This window comes from Ursus maritimus, unplaced genomic scaffold, assembly GCF_017311325.1.
Source record: "Ursus maritimus isolate PB19 unplaced genomic scaffold, ASM1731132v1 scaffold_6, whole genome shotgun sequence".
In the NCBI taxonomy this organism is placed as follows: domain Eukaryota; kingdom Metazoa; phylum Chordata; class Mammalia; order Carnivora; family Ursidae; genus Ursus; species Ursus maritimus.
The window spans coordinates 51583960-51600343 of record NW_024426774.1 but is presented as its reverse complement, the minus strand read 5'-3'; the positions used below and the strand labels follow the sequence as shown (position 1 = coordinate 51600343).

The 16384-nt window shown below is 39.6% G+C and overlaps 1 protein-coding gene across 2 annotated transcripts in view; it reads left to right on the top strand.

Moving 5' to 3' along the window:
- The window catches only part of ANTXR1 (ANTXR cell adhesion molecule 1), a 214224-nt gene that overhangs the window by 37088 nt on the left and 160752 nt on the right, over positions 1–16384 (top strand). The window lies entirely within an intron of this gene.

Genomic DNA, 16384 nt, shown 5'->3' with positions numbered 1-16384 from the left:
TCCAAATTATTGGTTTCTATAATTTCTATTTTTAAAATTTATTAATTTGGGGGTGTCTGGGTAGCTCAGTTAGTTAAGCATCTGCCTTTGGCTCAGGTCATAATCCCAGGGTCCTGGCATCCAGCCCTGAAGCAAGCTCCCTGCTCAGTGGGAAGTCTGTTTCTCCCTCTCCCTCTGCCCCTCCCCCTCCGCTCCTGCTCTCTTCTCTCACTTTCTCTCTCTCTCAAATAAATAAATAAATAAATAAATAAATAAATAAATAAAATTTATTAATTTTTGTTGGTGGACTAGTATGTGATTAAATTTTGTCATCCATGGATGTTAGATGATATGTATACTTTGATGAGTAAAATGTTTTATATAAGAATTATATTGATTAAATTTATCAAATATCTTATATTTTTGTTTACTTGATCTGTGAAGACAGTGAGGTATTTTTAAAATTTTTCCACCATAACTGTTTTATGTGACTCTCCAACACACTGCTTTATGATTTATGACATATTGTTTAGTTCACATGGATTTTCATTATGGACTGTATTTCTAATCAACATAAAATCACCTTTCTGTTACATTTCATGCTTTCTTAAGTCCTTTGTCAAAAAAATATTATGAACTTAAATTTCGAAAAATATTTTCCTGCTATATCTGTGTCCACCCATTTATTTATCTTTTACCCTTCTTTGATATTTTAATTTTCCACCAATGATTTGAAAAGTGTAATTTGAGAAAGTATGATTTCATTTTTATTCTAGCAACAGTTCCCAATAAATTTTGCTTGTCTTTATTATGGCAAGAATTAAGTAATATCATTTATTCCCCTTGCTGAATTTTTTAAGAATTATTTGCATTATGTCTCATAAATACACAGAGATACACATATGTATTTCCTTTCCAGTACTTGAAATTTTTATTTTATTTATTTTTTAATTTCTTAGTTGACTGAGTCTTTTTTCAGGTAAAATTTTCCTGGAAGGTATGTGAATATTAAAATTGGTAAGGCTGAACTTGTTTGAGAATTGTTATTATTCACCTCCAGGTAAATATTTTAATTGAATATTAAGTTCTTTTCCCTGACTATCTTTTCCCCTAAATTTACTGGAAAATGACACAGTGCCAACTTGTATATATTCTATTCTCTATTGCATACAAAAAATACCCATTTAGTACATTTCTCCTTTATGAGTAGCCTGTTTTCTCCTTCTGGATACTTGTAAAAAAATTTTTCCTTATCCTTGGAATTAAAAAAAAATAAGTCAAGAGAAAAAATCTAGGTGTGGATTCTTTCATTGATTTTGTGTAATACTCTGTAGAGGATTTTAGCCTTTCCATCCAATAACAAGGAAATAGAAATATTTTTCTATTATTTCTTTTATTATTACTTTTCTTCTGTCCATTCCATTATTAAATCTATGCCAAACTCTTTTTTATATTCTAAGTTCTTTTTCTTGCTTTATAATTTTTATCATTTTTCTTTGAGTTCTTGAAGAATGTTTCACTCTTGTCCTGTAATTCACCAATTTTTAATTATTTTGTTTGCATTCAACTTACTGTTTGCAGCTTCTATTGAAATTTTTTATCTCACCATTTTAACCATTTTTAAGCATACAATTCAGTGGCTTTACATTGTTCAACAATCACACTACTAGCCACCTCCAGAACTTCTTCATCATCCCAAACTGGAACTGCCGCCAGCCCCTGGTAACCACTCTTCTACTTCCTGTCTTTATGGATTTGTTTATTCTAGGTACCTCAAATAAGTGGAATTAAATAATATTTGTTCTTTTGTATCTGGCTTATTTCACTTAGCATGTTTTCAGGGTCCATCCATGTTATAGCATATTTCAGAATTTCATTCCTTTTCTGAGGCAGAATAATATTCCTTTGTATGTATATACCATAATTTGTTTATTCATTCATCTGTCAATGGACATTTGGGTTATTTCCATCTTTTGGCTGTTGCGAATAATGCTGCTATGAACACTGGCATGTAAATGTCTGGTAAAGTGTCTGCTTTCAGTCGTCTGGGGCACATACCTAGAAGTGGAGTTGCTGGATAATACGGTAATTCTATGTCTAAGTTTTTGAGGGAATGCCATGTTGTTTTCCACAGTAGCTGCACCATTTTACATTGCTACCAGTGATGTACGAGGATTCAATTTCTCCGCATCCTTGCTGACACTTGTTATTTTCTGGGGTTTTTTGTGTTTTGTGTGTGTGTGTGTGTGTGTGTTTTAAATAACAGTCATTCTAATGGATGTGAAATGGTATCTCATTGTGGTTTCAATTTGTATTTCCCTAATGGTTAGTGATGTTGAGCATCTTTGCATGTGCTCATTGGCACATTTGTGTATCTTTTTTAGAGAAATATCTATTCAAGTCCTTTGCCCCTTTTTTAACTAGGTTGTTTTTTATTGTAGTTGTTAAGTTCTAAGAGTTCTTTATATATTCTGGGTAGTAATCTCTTATCAGCTATATGATTTGCAAATATTTTCTCCCATTTTGTGGGTTACTTTTTCCCTCTGTTAATAGTGCCCTTTGATGAACAAAAGTTTTAATTTTGATGAGTCTAATTTATCTATTTTGTTATTTGTTGCCCATGCTTTTGGTGTCATCTTCCAAAAAATCATTGCCAAATCCAATTTTCTAAGAGCTTTCTAGTTTCAGCTCTCACATTTAGGTCCTTGATCCATTTGGAGTTAATTTTTGTATAAGGTTCTAATAGGGCCCAACTTCATTCTATTGCAAATGGAAATCCAGTTTTTCCAGCCCATCTGTTGAAAAGATTGTCTTATCCACATTAAATGGTTAACACCCTTCTTGAAAATTCTTTATTATATGCAAAGCTTTCTTTCTGGGCCCTCTCTACATCTATCCTTGTCCTAGTACCACTCTGTTTGGAATAGTGTGGCTTTGTAATAAGTTTTGAAACCAGGAAGTGTGAGTCTTCCAACTGTAGTCCTTTTTCAAGAGTGTTTTGGCTATTTTGAGTCCCTTGAGATTCCATATAAATGTCAGGATACGTTTTTCTATTTCTGTCAAAAAAAAAAGTCATTGGGGTTTTGAGAGGGATTGCATTGGGTCTGTAAATCACTTTGGGTAGTATGGCCATCTTAACAATTTTAAGTCTTCTGATTCATGAACACAGGCTGTATTTTCATTTGTTTATGCTTTCTTTAATTTCTTTCATCTTCCATTTATTGTTTTCAGTGCCATTGCATTTTTTAACTGAGAGATAATACCTTTCAACCCTATGAATATTTTTCTGATCCTCAATTTTTCCTGTTGTGTATGTGTGTGGCACTCTGCTATTGTGTTAGAGATGGAATAGCTTCATCTTGAGTATGAATTACAATTGCTTCATGTGCTCCCTATTTTTTATAAGAGTTTGCTTCAAAGGGGAAGTTTTCTCAGATTTCTCAAATTGGTCCTCTTCTTCCCAACTTCTGAGACTTTCCTTAACATAGTAATTCAAAAGAGAAACAACTAAGTTTCTCAGTACTGGGATTTGAGGTGAATTCTGTCAGGGATCACAATAAATGTTTGTTGAAAATGTGAAGATCCCAGGCTAAAGACTGTGGGAAAATTTAAATGTAGTATAATTTTTGCTTGGAAAGGGTAGAGACCTAGCAAAGTGTCCAAAGTAAGGAGGAAGCTGGAGCCAAAAGAAGATGGTCAGTGTCAAGAAATGAACCCACTACCAACCCCAGACTTTTCTCCTCATGTCCTGGAATTACAGGCTGCCAGGTCCTTCCTCAGCCTGATCTCAGCAGCTATGCTTTTTGAGGAATAATCCCAAGTGTCTGACATGTGTATAGAACTCTTACCTATTTTCCAGCAGGGAAAACATTTTCCCCTATGATACTAGTTTGGCTGTTTGTTTCTATAGCATTATGATGGAGAACAGGGGGAAGTTAAAATATGATTACTGTTTTCACCTGGAAATCTTGCCTTACTTCTGACCTTTACAAGATTAAAAAACAAAGCATAACAGAACAACCAGGAGTCAAAAAATTATTATGTCTTATCCAACCCTCTCCCTGGCCTCATTTTACTGCTAAGGAAAATTATTCTCAGAGAGATTGAATTATTTGCCCAAGTTCATACAAGCTGTCAGTGGTGGGAGAATTTTTTTTAACTCACAAAATTAAAAATTTCAATCTAGTGATTTTTTTCCTATTACATTACACACTGTACCCTATTTACTGCATCTATACGCGTGCTGCCGTCTTTTGTTTCTTCTCTGGGGAATACTAAAATGAAATCAACCACTATATATGTGCACGAATGCATAAGTACACATGCTTTTGTGTCTATATACAATCTTTTATTAATGGCTTCTAATGTACCAATAACCTAAAATACTTTTCTCAACTCTAATAAGAGAAAGTTAATAATACCTACCTTGTAAGATGGTTACTAGAATTATTTATTATATGTATTACATAGATGGGGATACCGATTCAAAGAAGGCACCAAGCCGCTCTTGTAAAAGTACAAAAATTTGGATTTGAACCCAGGCATAAGGGCCCCAGTGTCCACACTTTTAATCACTATCCTATAGGGTTTCCCAGAATTTTACAGTTCTATACAGTTTTTAGTTACACACAAATCCTAGCATCCACATGTCACCACCCCAAACCCTCAGACTTCTTCCAGAAAACACTTCTCTGAAAGCATATCCCCTCTACACATTTTATCTTCAGGACCTTTTAACAACTTCAGTGTGGAAACACTCCTCACAAAGAGGTAAAGGGGTGGCAGCAGCATTTCACAGATGGGGTTAAGAGGTTAAGTATCTTGCCTATTGCTTAGGGAGTTGGAGTGAAAGCCAAGAATGCTTGGCGCAACCTGCTGAGTGGAAACCAAGAGACCACACTTGCCCATCCCTCTCAGTCATCGTTCGGTTGGGTTGAGAGTGTGGTTTTGCCATTTAGTGTCACAGGGGAAAATGACATATTCTGAACACATTGCTTGATTCCTGGAGCAGAATGATTACAGGCTGTCATTACCAAGAGACATAGTTCTAAAAGCCTTTTTTAAATTTAAAAATAACAAGAGAGAAAACGAATCTTCAGATACTTGGTGCTTGAAAGAACCTGGATTCGTTCCATTTTTAGGTGCTGTTTATTTAGGTACAAGAAGATTTGATGGCAAAATTAAAAGAAATGGTGGAAAGCATGTTTTTATTCTCTTGTCCTGTTGACTGAGAGAATATCCTGGGTCTGGGTCCAAGGGAGAGTTTCTTACCTCTCTATGCCCGTTTCTTCATCTATAAAATGACTAGAATGATAGTCCCTACCTCAAAGAACTGCTGGAAGGATTAATAATGCCAGGCACGCAGTAAGTCATCAGTTCGGAGTCCCCAGCTCTCCATGGCTCACATCCCTCTCCAAAGTTTTTAACATTTGGCCTGTCTATGCCTATATAGAGGGATATAGGTAAAAAATTCTGCTTGGGCATGAGGCCAGAGAAAAGTTATTCTTCCCTTTGTGTAATGGTTCTAGCGAGACTCCTTCAGACAGACGCACACAGGCAATGTCTCTAGGGGAAGTTTGTCGAAGGGTTCCTTATATTGAGTATCAGTGATGGTAAAAAGAACCCACCTTGAAGCAATTCCGCCGTTCTGGGAGCAGACTGCTTCTTGAGAGTCGTGTGGTCCAGTGCTTCTCACGCTCTTCCTCTGGGGATACCCCAGTTAGGAGGAGAGAGTAAAAGTATTACTCCTGGCGTCCTCGGGTGTAGTTTGAATCGCTCATCAAAAGCAAGAAATTTCTTCAACGTCCTTTCATCTTAAAAATGCATGTGCATCTGTGTTCTATTTAATAATATACCAAGGTTTGATTTTATATAAAAATCACATTGAGTTCTTTCTCAAATTATGGAGTACAACTTATGCTCTGAAAAAAATAACACGTGTGTGTGTGTGTGTACGTGTATGTGTGTGTGTCCTGTGTCTTTGTGTACAGTACGTTGTCCTGTACCAAGTCTGGACACAGGGATGTAGTCGAGACGATACAGACTTTGGACCAGGACCAGCGTGGGTTCCAGTCTGTTACTGGTCTGCTCTGGATCTGCTTTCTCAAATGTGCGCTGGAGGCAATGACACCCCCGCGTGGTGGGGCTGTGGGGCTCTGGTAGATTAACGTAAGGAGGTGCCCAGCAGAGGCGCGGGCCGCACACGGAGCCTCAGGACCTGTTACTTCCCTTCCTCACCTGCTATCCACCTGCGGCAAGCACATACGAAGAAGAAAAACTGACAGAGCAGCACGCGGAAGCATTCTTGTCGGGACGAAGCCAGCAGGACAAACGACAGATGGGGTCAGTGCAACCGAAGAAGGGTAGGGTGTTCAGACCTGAAGCCAAACAGCCACAACCACCTGGTTTCCGGTGGCCCCGCAAGGGCAGACCACCCCTGGTCAACACAGGCGGCTCTGCAGCCTCGCCTGCCCATCCCCTCGTGGCCCTTCGGCCTCCGGGGCCAAGCCTGAGCCCTTGAGCAGCTCTGGCGGTCTCCTCATGGCCTGCAAGTTCAGCCTCTGGCGACTCATCCCCCACAATTGTTTTTAATTATTAAATATTTCAAATGTAACAGAAGTATACTCAAAGAAGGGTAATGGACTCACTAGCCACCACCAAGCTTATGAGGCAAAATGTGACAGGGATTGAGACCTCTGTGTACACTCCCCCTTTCTTGTTCTTCCCCAGAAATAGTCCCCATCCTGATTTGGGGTTTTCATCTTAACGGATGCTCGATATTTTTGTATCTCCATGAGCAATATATTATATTTTTTCAGATTACGCTTTATAATAAATGGTCATATTGTACATATTTTTCTTGAACATGCTTTTTACACTTAACAGCATGGTTTTGAGACTTTCTCTGTGAAGATACATGTAGCTGTACTTGGCTCACACTTTTCCATTACATTCTATTATATTGTAATAATGTACCATCAGGTACTTCCTCTTTCTTATTTGTGGACAGTTAGTTCGTTTCTAACTTTTTGCTATTATAAACAAAGTTGCAATCACTATTCTTATACCCATCTCTTGGGGGGTTAAAAGCAAGAATTTCTCTCTGATACACAACTAGGGGTGGAATTGCTAGGTCTTATGGTATGTGAACGTATAACTTCATTAGGCATGATTTCCTTGTTCTCCAAAGGGGCTGTGCCAATTTTCATTCCCACCAGTGATTTTAAGAGTTCTCGTTGCCTCTCAACGTCTTGTAGGATCCTCCAACTCGTCTTTTCAAACAGATCGTGCCCACCTATGGTTTGTGGGTTGGATTATCTGGTGTGAACACAGTATACCTCTGCCTGCTCCCATGACCAGCCTAATATTGCTCCAAAGTGTGGCAGGGAAGCCTTATCTTTGGAGAGAACTGTAATTTCCACCAGCTTATACTAAAGAAATGTGCTCTGACCAAACACAATATAGTTGCCTATCATCTCCCCTAGGGCTGTCTGCTTTCAGCTTCCATCCGAGGTGATTCTGGGCTCCGCGGTCTCTGTTGTGCAGGGCTTGACAGAGCACCATTCTATCCTTTGGCCCTACAAACATTCATTGTGGTCGATAGCCCTGGGCTCAAGTACATCAACCTGACTGTTTCAGATACTACAAACACCTAGAGAGACCTAGTCCTCATCGAACTAAGAGGAGCATGAAACGGAAGGTTCTCATAGGGGAGAGCTATATATTTGGGAAGCCCTGAATACAAAACCCACTTTCCACCACTCCCATCTCCTGCAGGGTATGGCTTAACTGGGGGAAAGGGTTAGTGATGGGAAAGTCTTACAAAGATTCGTTTCAAAAGCAAAGTGGTACCATGGGAAACTACATGGTGAAAACCACTGCACAAATGAGTAACCAGCCAAAACAGAGTTGTGTAAAGAAGAGCTTGTTTGGACAAATTCATCACGTTGCCCTGTGATTAAACCATCACTTCCATTCCGTATGCCAGCTTAGGCTTCGACCCTTGGAAATTCCCTGATGGACTCCTCTTAGTGAACTTCACTTACTGGTCTGCACTTGACCCTGTGCCACATTGTGGACCACTCCTGTCTGCCGGTTGTGGCCTTTCCAGTTCCCAGCAGATGCTCTGTTTCTGCTCACTCTTTGGTCCCTACATAAAATCAGATGCAGCATTCTAAGCTGGAAGGGAGCTGGTAGATATTAGTTCCACACCTTCATTTTTACAGTTGAGAAATCTAAAGTTGACAGCCTTAGGAAGTGACAGAATGAAGATTTAATCCAAGCCATCTTCTTCCAAAGCCCATGCTCCCTTGATTAGAATCAAAGTCATGGGAAGAATGACTTATAAAACAATGTGGGTGTTGAGAATATGGGAATGGGTTGGGGGGGGTGTTGAAGGAGTTCTGGGGCCCTCTAATCTTTAGAGTTCTAGAAGAGAAGGAAAAGTCTACACTGAAATATGAAAAAGAACAACTGATGAGGGAGATGGAGAGTGCATGCCATAATGGAAATCAAGAAAAGAAAGCATTTTATCTTGAAAAAGACACCAACTGTGTCTGATGCTATAAGAGGTTGAGTAAGATGAAGCCAGAGAGGTGACTGTTGGGTTGGCAATGTAGAGATGGTTGGAGACCAGCAGAGATGCAGAGACAAAGGTCAGAGCAGAATGGGTTAGAAGGTGAAGACTTCCAGTTTTAAGATGAGGGGTAAAGACATTTTTTACCCTTTCTGTCACAAAAAGCACTCCAAACCAGGAGAATGTGAAACAAACCACAAAGCCCATCTTTGAGGAAACTAAGCAACTCTACAAGTGAGGATGGAAAGAGGATAGAGAAGTGGCAAATGAGGTAAGAGTGTGGAGAAAAGTCAAATATCATCCTGCAGAAGGAGATGTTGAAGAGAAACAAGTCTGTAGCCTAGCAGAACCCTGGAAAAATCAAAACCTAGAGCTGTCAAATACTGCAGAAGAAAACGGGAATATTGCTTAAGAGTTTATCTGAGGATGGGGTAATCGGGTGATGGCCATTAAGGAGGGTACCTGCTGTAACGAGCACTGGGTGTTATATGCAGCTGATGAATCACTAAATTCTACCCTGAAATTAATAATACACTATATGCTAACTAACTTAAATTTAAATAAAACCAAAAAATTAAATTAAATTAAATTTTTAAAAAGAGTTTATCTGAGGAGCTGTTCAGCCTTCAGAACTACCTGCCTCCACTACATCTGAAAATTATTCCTCCAGTTCCACCAGAGAAGAGAAGTATATTCTCTGGCAAAATTAGACAAGGATGCTTTCACAGTCAGACACCAGGCATGGGAGAGTATGGGGATATCTGCATAACAAATGTGGCTGCTTCCAGCCTTCCTCCTTGTCAACTCCAGACTAACACCTAAGGAAGGAGTTTGAAAGTTCCTTTTTTGTAGAAATAAATGCCTCGGGGTGGGGGAGGGGGGGAAATGTACATACACTGATATTTGAGGGTCCCCAACAAAAAAGCCTGTTGACAAAAGCTGGTCATCCGCCAGTTGGCATGCCCCACCATGCATGCACAGCTTCCAACAAGTCTTTCCATCTCGCTCATTCACTATGAACAGCCAAGATTGCTTTACATTTCAAGAAAGTCTCCACCAGGAAAGACAGGGAGGTGGGGATACAAGTACTGTTTCAAGAAGTTGTGTTGTGAAGAGAAATGCAAACAAATTGGTCCATAGCTAGAGGAAGATGTGGGGTCACAGAGGATTTATTTTTTTTAAGATGAGAGATATTAGAGTATATTTATATGCTGGTAGTCAGCTTCTAGTATTTTTTTTCCTGACTTGAAACAAATGTGTAGTCACAAATATTTAGAAAAAGTCTTTTAGTATTTCTGCTTCTGGTTAGGATGTAGAGGAATGTGAAAAACCTTCATTTCCATGGCCAAGCAGAAGAGTCCTAACGAAATAAAATCCGTATGTGTCTATGGGGTCAACAGACACACTGGAAGCACTGATGAACTGAATTAGAGAGAAACAAGCCCTTTATAGCTGAGCAGAGATTGACAGAAACTTCCATACTTGGCAATGGATATGGTTTGGGTAGGGGCAAAAGTAGGGTAGCCATGGAGAGAGACTTTTCATGGATGAGGAAAAGTCAGCTGAACCTCAGTCAATGATGTGTGCCAGAGGGATGGATTATCTGAAGAAGCCCCAAATGAAAAAGAAATCTCTGTCTGACAGTTCTCCCCCTCACCTGAACCTCTGCATTTTTTCCAAGAAAGTATCAGTGGAACAGTTGCTGAAAAGGGAAGAGAAATCGCATAATCCTATATTTGGATCATTGTGGTGCTTGGATTCTGAAGTTCTACCAGGGTTAAATGCAACAGCAAGCAAAAATGACGGAAGCTGCACCCACTTCCCTCCCAACTCAAAGACTGAAAAGACCACAAAGTCAGGGCAGGGCAGAAGTCTGAGAATTAGGCTAATAACAGGGAACATAGTCTAATTAAAGCTGTGACCCAGCCCAAGCTCAACCTAACTCAAGGAGGAATCTAAACAATCAGCCCCCACCCCACCCCCAACTCCCAAAGATAAAAGGCTTACAAGCAAAATAAGTCAACATTGTACCTAAGTTTCCACTGCTTTTTTTTATTATATATGTATACACAATGTCTGAAACACAAATGAAAAGATAATGAGGCATGGGGAAAAAGCAGGAAAATGTGACCCATAATCAAGAAAAAACACAGTAATGGAAGCAAACCACAGATCATTCAATGGTTGGAATTACCAGACAGGGATTTAAAGCAACTATTATAAACATGTTAAAGAATTTACAGGAAAAGGTGAGTACAATAAAGACACAGGATATCAGAAAGAAAAAAAAAAAACACACAAAGAAAACTCTAAAGAACCAAGTGAACACTATGGAACTGAAATACAATATCTATGGAAAAGGGATTGATGAACTTAAAAACAAGTTAATAGAAATGATCTAAACTGAAAGAGACAGAAAAATGACCAGGGGGCAGAGGGGAAAGATAAGCCAGCCCTTACAATTTGTGGGATAATAGCAATTGGTCTAATATATGTATAATTGGAATACTGAACGTGGCATTCTGCAGACAGATCCAGAACCTTCAAAGAACCCCAAACAGGACGAATACAAAGAAAACATCATCTAAGTGCAAAGTAGTTGAATTTCTGAAAACCAGAATAAAGAGATAATCTTAAAACCTATGGAGAAGGGAAAAGACGTATTACAAAAAGAGGAGCAACAATGAAAATCACTTACTTTTCATGAGAAAAAAAAACATGCAACCCAGAAAACAACAGATTGAGTTCCTTACAAAGATGAAAGGAAATAACTTAGAATTCAATATCCATTGAAAATATCCTTAAAATTGCAAGCAAAAATTAAGACATTTTAAGGAAAACAAAACAAAACTGAGAAAGTCATCCCCAGCAAACCTGCATTACAAAAAAAAAAAAAAAAAAAAAGAACAACTGCTAAAGGAGTTCTTCAGGCTAAAGGAAAATGATACTAGATGTAAACTAGGTCTATAAAAAAAAGAGAAGGAGGAATAACAGAAATGATAAATATTTTCTTAATTTTGCAAAAAGATGATTGCTTAAGACATATAATAACTGCATTTTGGAGTTTATTACATATAAAAGAATATATGACAAAATAGCATAAAGGATAAGAAAGGATATATGGAAGTAGAATATTAAAGCATTCTTTCATTATATGAGAAGTGGCACAGTATTAACTTACAGTAGCCTGTGTTAAAGTGAACGATGAATACTGTAATCCGTAGAGCAACTGCTGTAGAGAGGATGTTACTATAGATTCTGCAGATGTTAAAAGATAACGAAGAAATATTATAAACAAATTATGGAAAGAAATTCAGCAATACAAAAGAAATGAATAAATATCTGTACATATTACTGTATATAAATTATAGCTCACTATATATATAAATTATAGCTCACTATAGATATAGATATATATATAAATTATAGCTTACTATATATATTATATAAGATATATATAAATTATAGCTCACTATATATATTATATATATATATATATATATATATGCATCTATATATGGTTCAGGATGCATCTCAATATCATTAATCATGTTGGCCTATCCTTAAGTAAAGCCCAAAGAGGCTATGATTTATATACATTATAAACAAATGATTAGAGTTGGCTGTGAAACATCCAGACTCCAAAAGTAGCAATGAAAATTCTTTAATTAATCTATAATCTTTTGTTCTGTTCACTCCATGTTTTTGGTCGTCAGCATCTGGAGCCATAAGGCCATCTGGAAATGTTGTAAATGCGGCATTAGTGGTAGTAAGTAGTGATGTGTGTTTACAATATAAGTTGAGGCTCCAAAGCCAACAACTGCTGGACATTTGAGAAAAGTCCAATTCCACAGAATTGGAAGCTCTTTTACTAAGAGGCAAGAAGTTGACAATGTAGAGCTGATGTTGGGTTATTCTGGGGTGGTGGTGGAGATTGTTTTATAGACTGAAAATGTGGTAGACATTGCATAACCCCCAGGAGGATTTTGCAGTAGGAACATCACTAGGCTACTTAGGAGAAAAGCTTGTTGAATGAAGTGCTTCTTGACATGCTTGTGTGTGTCCATCCTTTAATGTTTCCGTCAGTAAATATTATCAAAATGTCACATCACACCCAGAATCCCAGAAAGCAACCTTTACGAAGTGTGGGAAAATTCCCAAGGCCATGGAAAGTCCAGCAGACCTTGTGACTGATTCCCCCACCCCCTACCCCTACCCCTACCCCTACCAGTGCAGTGCGGGGGGCACGGTGCATGCTCAGTAAATCATTGTGGAAATGAATGAATGGATGCATGCATCCAAGCTGGAATCGTTCATTCAACAGCAAATGATCCACCCTCTGCCCATCATTAAGTCTTGCAGGGATTGTAGAAGAAACACAGGACATGTAACCTGAAAACGCTTCACTTCTGCATAGGAACACTGGCAGACATGTGAAACCACCAAGGAAAACAGGAGACTAAATAGCAGCCTCTCCGTAGGATTCCCTGCCTCTCTCAATTCCCAGGAAGATAACATTTCATTTGGTAATAACCAAGTCCTCAGAGAGGTTCTTATCGCCCCCTTTAAAAGATCTTTCCCCCAGTTTTCTTCCATTCCTAAAAGAACATGAAAACAATCAGCCCTTATTAATAGTTCCATTGTCCCAGAATTAAAACAGACCCACCATTCCCATGAAACCATCTGCTCTGTTTGCTTCTATGTTGAGGATGCTTAGAGAAGGGGCAGGGGGCAGGGAGGGGGGTCTTAAGTCATTTCATCTTTTGACCAAGAAGGGTGGTGTATGGGGAGGTTGTGATCACTGCTTGGGACTGGTGAGTTCCTATCTTGCCAGACAGAAAGTATCAGGGAGAAAGACTAGTTTTCCAAAACAGCCTTTGCCTGTTCTGGTACCAAAAAAATAGAAAGCCCAAGAAAATACTTATAAAGAAAAGGAAATAGGCTTAGAGAAAACACCCCAGTTCCCAGACTTTATTTGGCAGAGAAATAATACAGTGAAGCCAAGGAACCTTTTCCACACCCCCAATATGCCTTTTTTTAACCCTCTTTTTTTAAGCTTCAGTCTTAACGTAAGATTCTAATTTTAGTGTTGCCAAAATGTCCCAAACTTTTCAACGATAACGCCGCATTTGCTTTTCTTTTTCACATTTACTTTTAATGCCCAATCTCTTCTCATCTAATTGTCAGAAATTAGCTCCCTCCTCTTTAGTGCCCGCAGCTGTTCTGGAATGTTCCATGTGCAACCTCTGTGTACTCGGGAACAAACACCCATTTTTCTACCCCAACCTCAGTCCCCTATCCCAGCCTCACCCTCTTGCCACCCTGCCACTGTCCTTTCCCTCTTGAAACTGCTGACCGGCAGGGCAATACTGCCCTCTGGCAGGTGACTGATAATGCCACCCTCTCCCTTCCCCATGGTGGCAGTGGTGAGGGACCCTGCTTTCATCTTTATTCCTCCTTCTAATGCACAGATATATCCTGTTTCTTATCACCAAACAACAGAGTTAAAATAAAACATGCCTTTTGATAGGATTTATCGAAATTCTGGGGTAATAGAGGTACAACACAGAGAATGGTTTCTAACCATCACATGGGCCCAGATCTAGGATCAATTATCAAGTCAGCTTCCCTCCACGTGGCCAAGTGAAGCTCATCCCTGCCCCCAAGACTGACTTCTTCCCAGGATGATTAACTTCTTCAGTAAATATTTATTGAATGTTTGCTCTGTTCCAAGCACTGTCATAGGCACAGAAGATATAGTAGGGACCAAAACAGACATGGCCCAGCCCTCATGGAGTTTAGAGTCTCCAGCTGGTGAGGGGGGTAGCTTAACAAATCATTACATGATCAAATGGTATTAGTTACAAAATTGTTGGGTGCCATGAGAAAGTCTAGTTGAGGGAGTTAGTCTAAATGGGGGAAGTCAAGTAAGGCTACTTTGAGCAATTGACCTTTAGGTTGGTACTGAAAGCTGGGTAAGAATTAGCCCGGTGAAGAGCTGGGCAACGGTAGCACCAGTCCACAGGCAGCAATGATGGCGGGTGTGAAGGAAGTTGCTTGGGAGACCAGGGGGGCTCAAGTGAGGAGAGTGGGGGCAGAGTGGTACAGGTGAGGCTGGACAGGGAGGCAGAGGAACCATCACGTATGGTCCACATGGGATGTACCAGGTCAAATTCTACTGTCCTGTTGATGGCAAAAAAAAAGTTACATAAAAGTAATAAGGACCTCATTTTGGGCCATGGAATACATGGCAAGGATTTCAGGTTTATGCCAAGTGTAATCAACTGCTATTGAAGGGTTTGGAGGAGGGGAGTGAATGGCATGTTTTGATCTGTATTTTAAGAACATTGTAACAGGGGCGCCTGGGTGGCTCAGTCATTAAGCATCTGCTTTTGGCCCAGGGCATGATCCTAGGGTCCTGGGATCGAGCCCCGCGTCAGGCTCCCTGCTCCTCTGGGAAGCCTGCTTCTTCCTCTCCCACTCCCCCTGATGTGTTCCCTCTCTTGCTGGCTGTCTCTCTCTGTCAAATAAATAAATAAATAATCTTTAAAAAAAATGTTTAAGAACACTGTAACAGCTATGCGGAGAATGAATGGAAGAAGGTCAAGAGGGCAGTGAAAAGATAGCGAGTGACTGTCTTAGTGGTCTAAGCGAGAGATGATGATGTCTCCAGACCATGGCATTGGTAGAAGAGATAGAGAAGTAGTCAGTTTCATGGATGTCTAGAGCGGAACTGATGGACTCGATGACAGATTATGTAGGGGGAGCAGAAGGAGAAAGGAGAGTGAAGGTAGAGGGACCAGGAAGGCTTCCGGTTTCCGACTTGGGCAGTTGGGCACGTGGTCTGATAACTAGGCACTGGTAAGAAAAGCAGACAACAGTCAGAACATTTCCCAAAGTCTGAGTTCCTTCGTCTTAAATATTCCACATGAGAAGATCAGCAACCAGACCAGGGACAGGCTCAGGCGAACCCCTGTTCAGTTTGTCTTTTAAAACTTCCAAGAACTTGGCAATCCAGACTCACCCATCAGTTTTAACAGAAGGTTAATTTTGCACTGGACTTCCTCCCCAGGCAATTGCCAGGATAAAACAGTAATGAATTTTGTTCACTCATTCAAAGAGAAACAGTTTATCATAGTGCTGGAGAAACAGGGCCTCTAGATTCAAATTCAGCCTCTGCCACTTAGTAGTCAAGGGGCTTTGGACAAGTTCCTTAGCCACTCTGTGACTCAGTTTCCTTATCTATGAAATGGATGTAACAGTATATCTACCTCAAAGAGCTTTCGAAAGATATAAGTGAATTGATTATAAGTGGTGTATTTCTTTTTTTTTAAATAATATTTTTTTATTATATTGTGTTAGTCACCATACAGTACATCCCTGGTTTCTGATGTAAAGTTCCATGATTCATTCGTTGCGTATATTGCATGATGCACTGGGTGGTATATGCAGTGGTGTATTTCTAACAGGGGTTGGCACATAGCGAGTACCCAGAGAGAATTAGAAATTACCATTGCTCCTCATTAATCTAGTGTTACTGAAACTTCCCGCCTCTCCAGCACGCACTGACCTATGTAAGGAGACTGCTGGGCAGAGTAGAGAGCCATTTTTGAGTCAGACCAATTTGACTTCAAGTCTCTGCTCTCCTGCTTAACGTCTCTGAACCACATTTTCTCACCTGTTGCGTGAGAGCAATAGTGCCCACCTTGACCAGTGACTGAGAACATAAAATCAGAAATCCTTGAGCAGGGCCTTGGACCTAGTGGAAGCTCACTAGATGCGAGGTTCTTTCCTTACTCAAAAGGAGCTTCCCTTCCTAATTTAAATAGT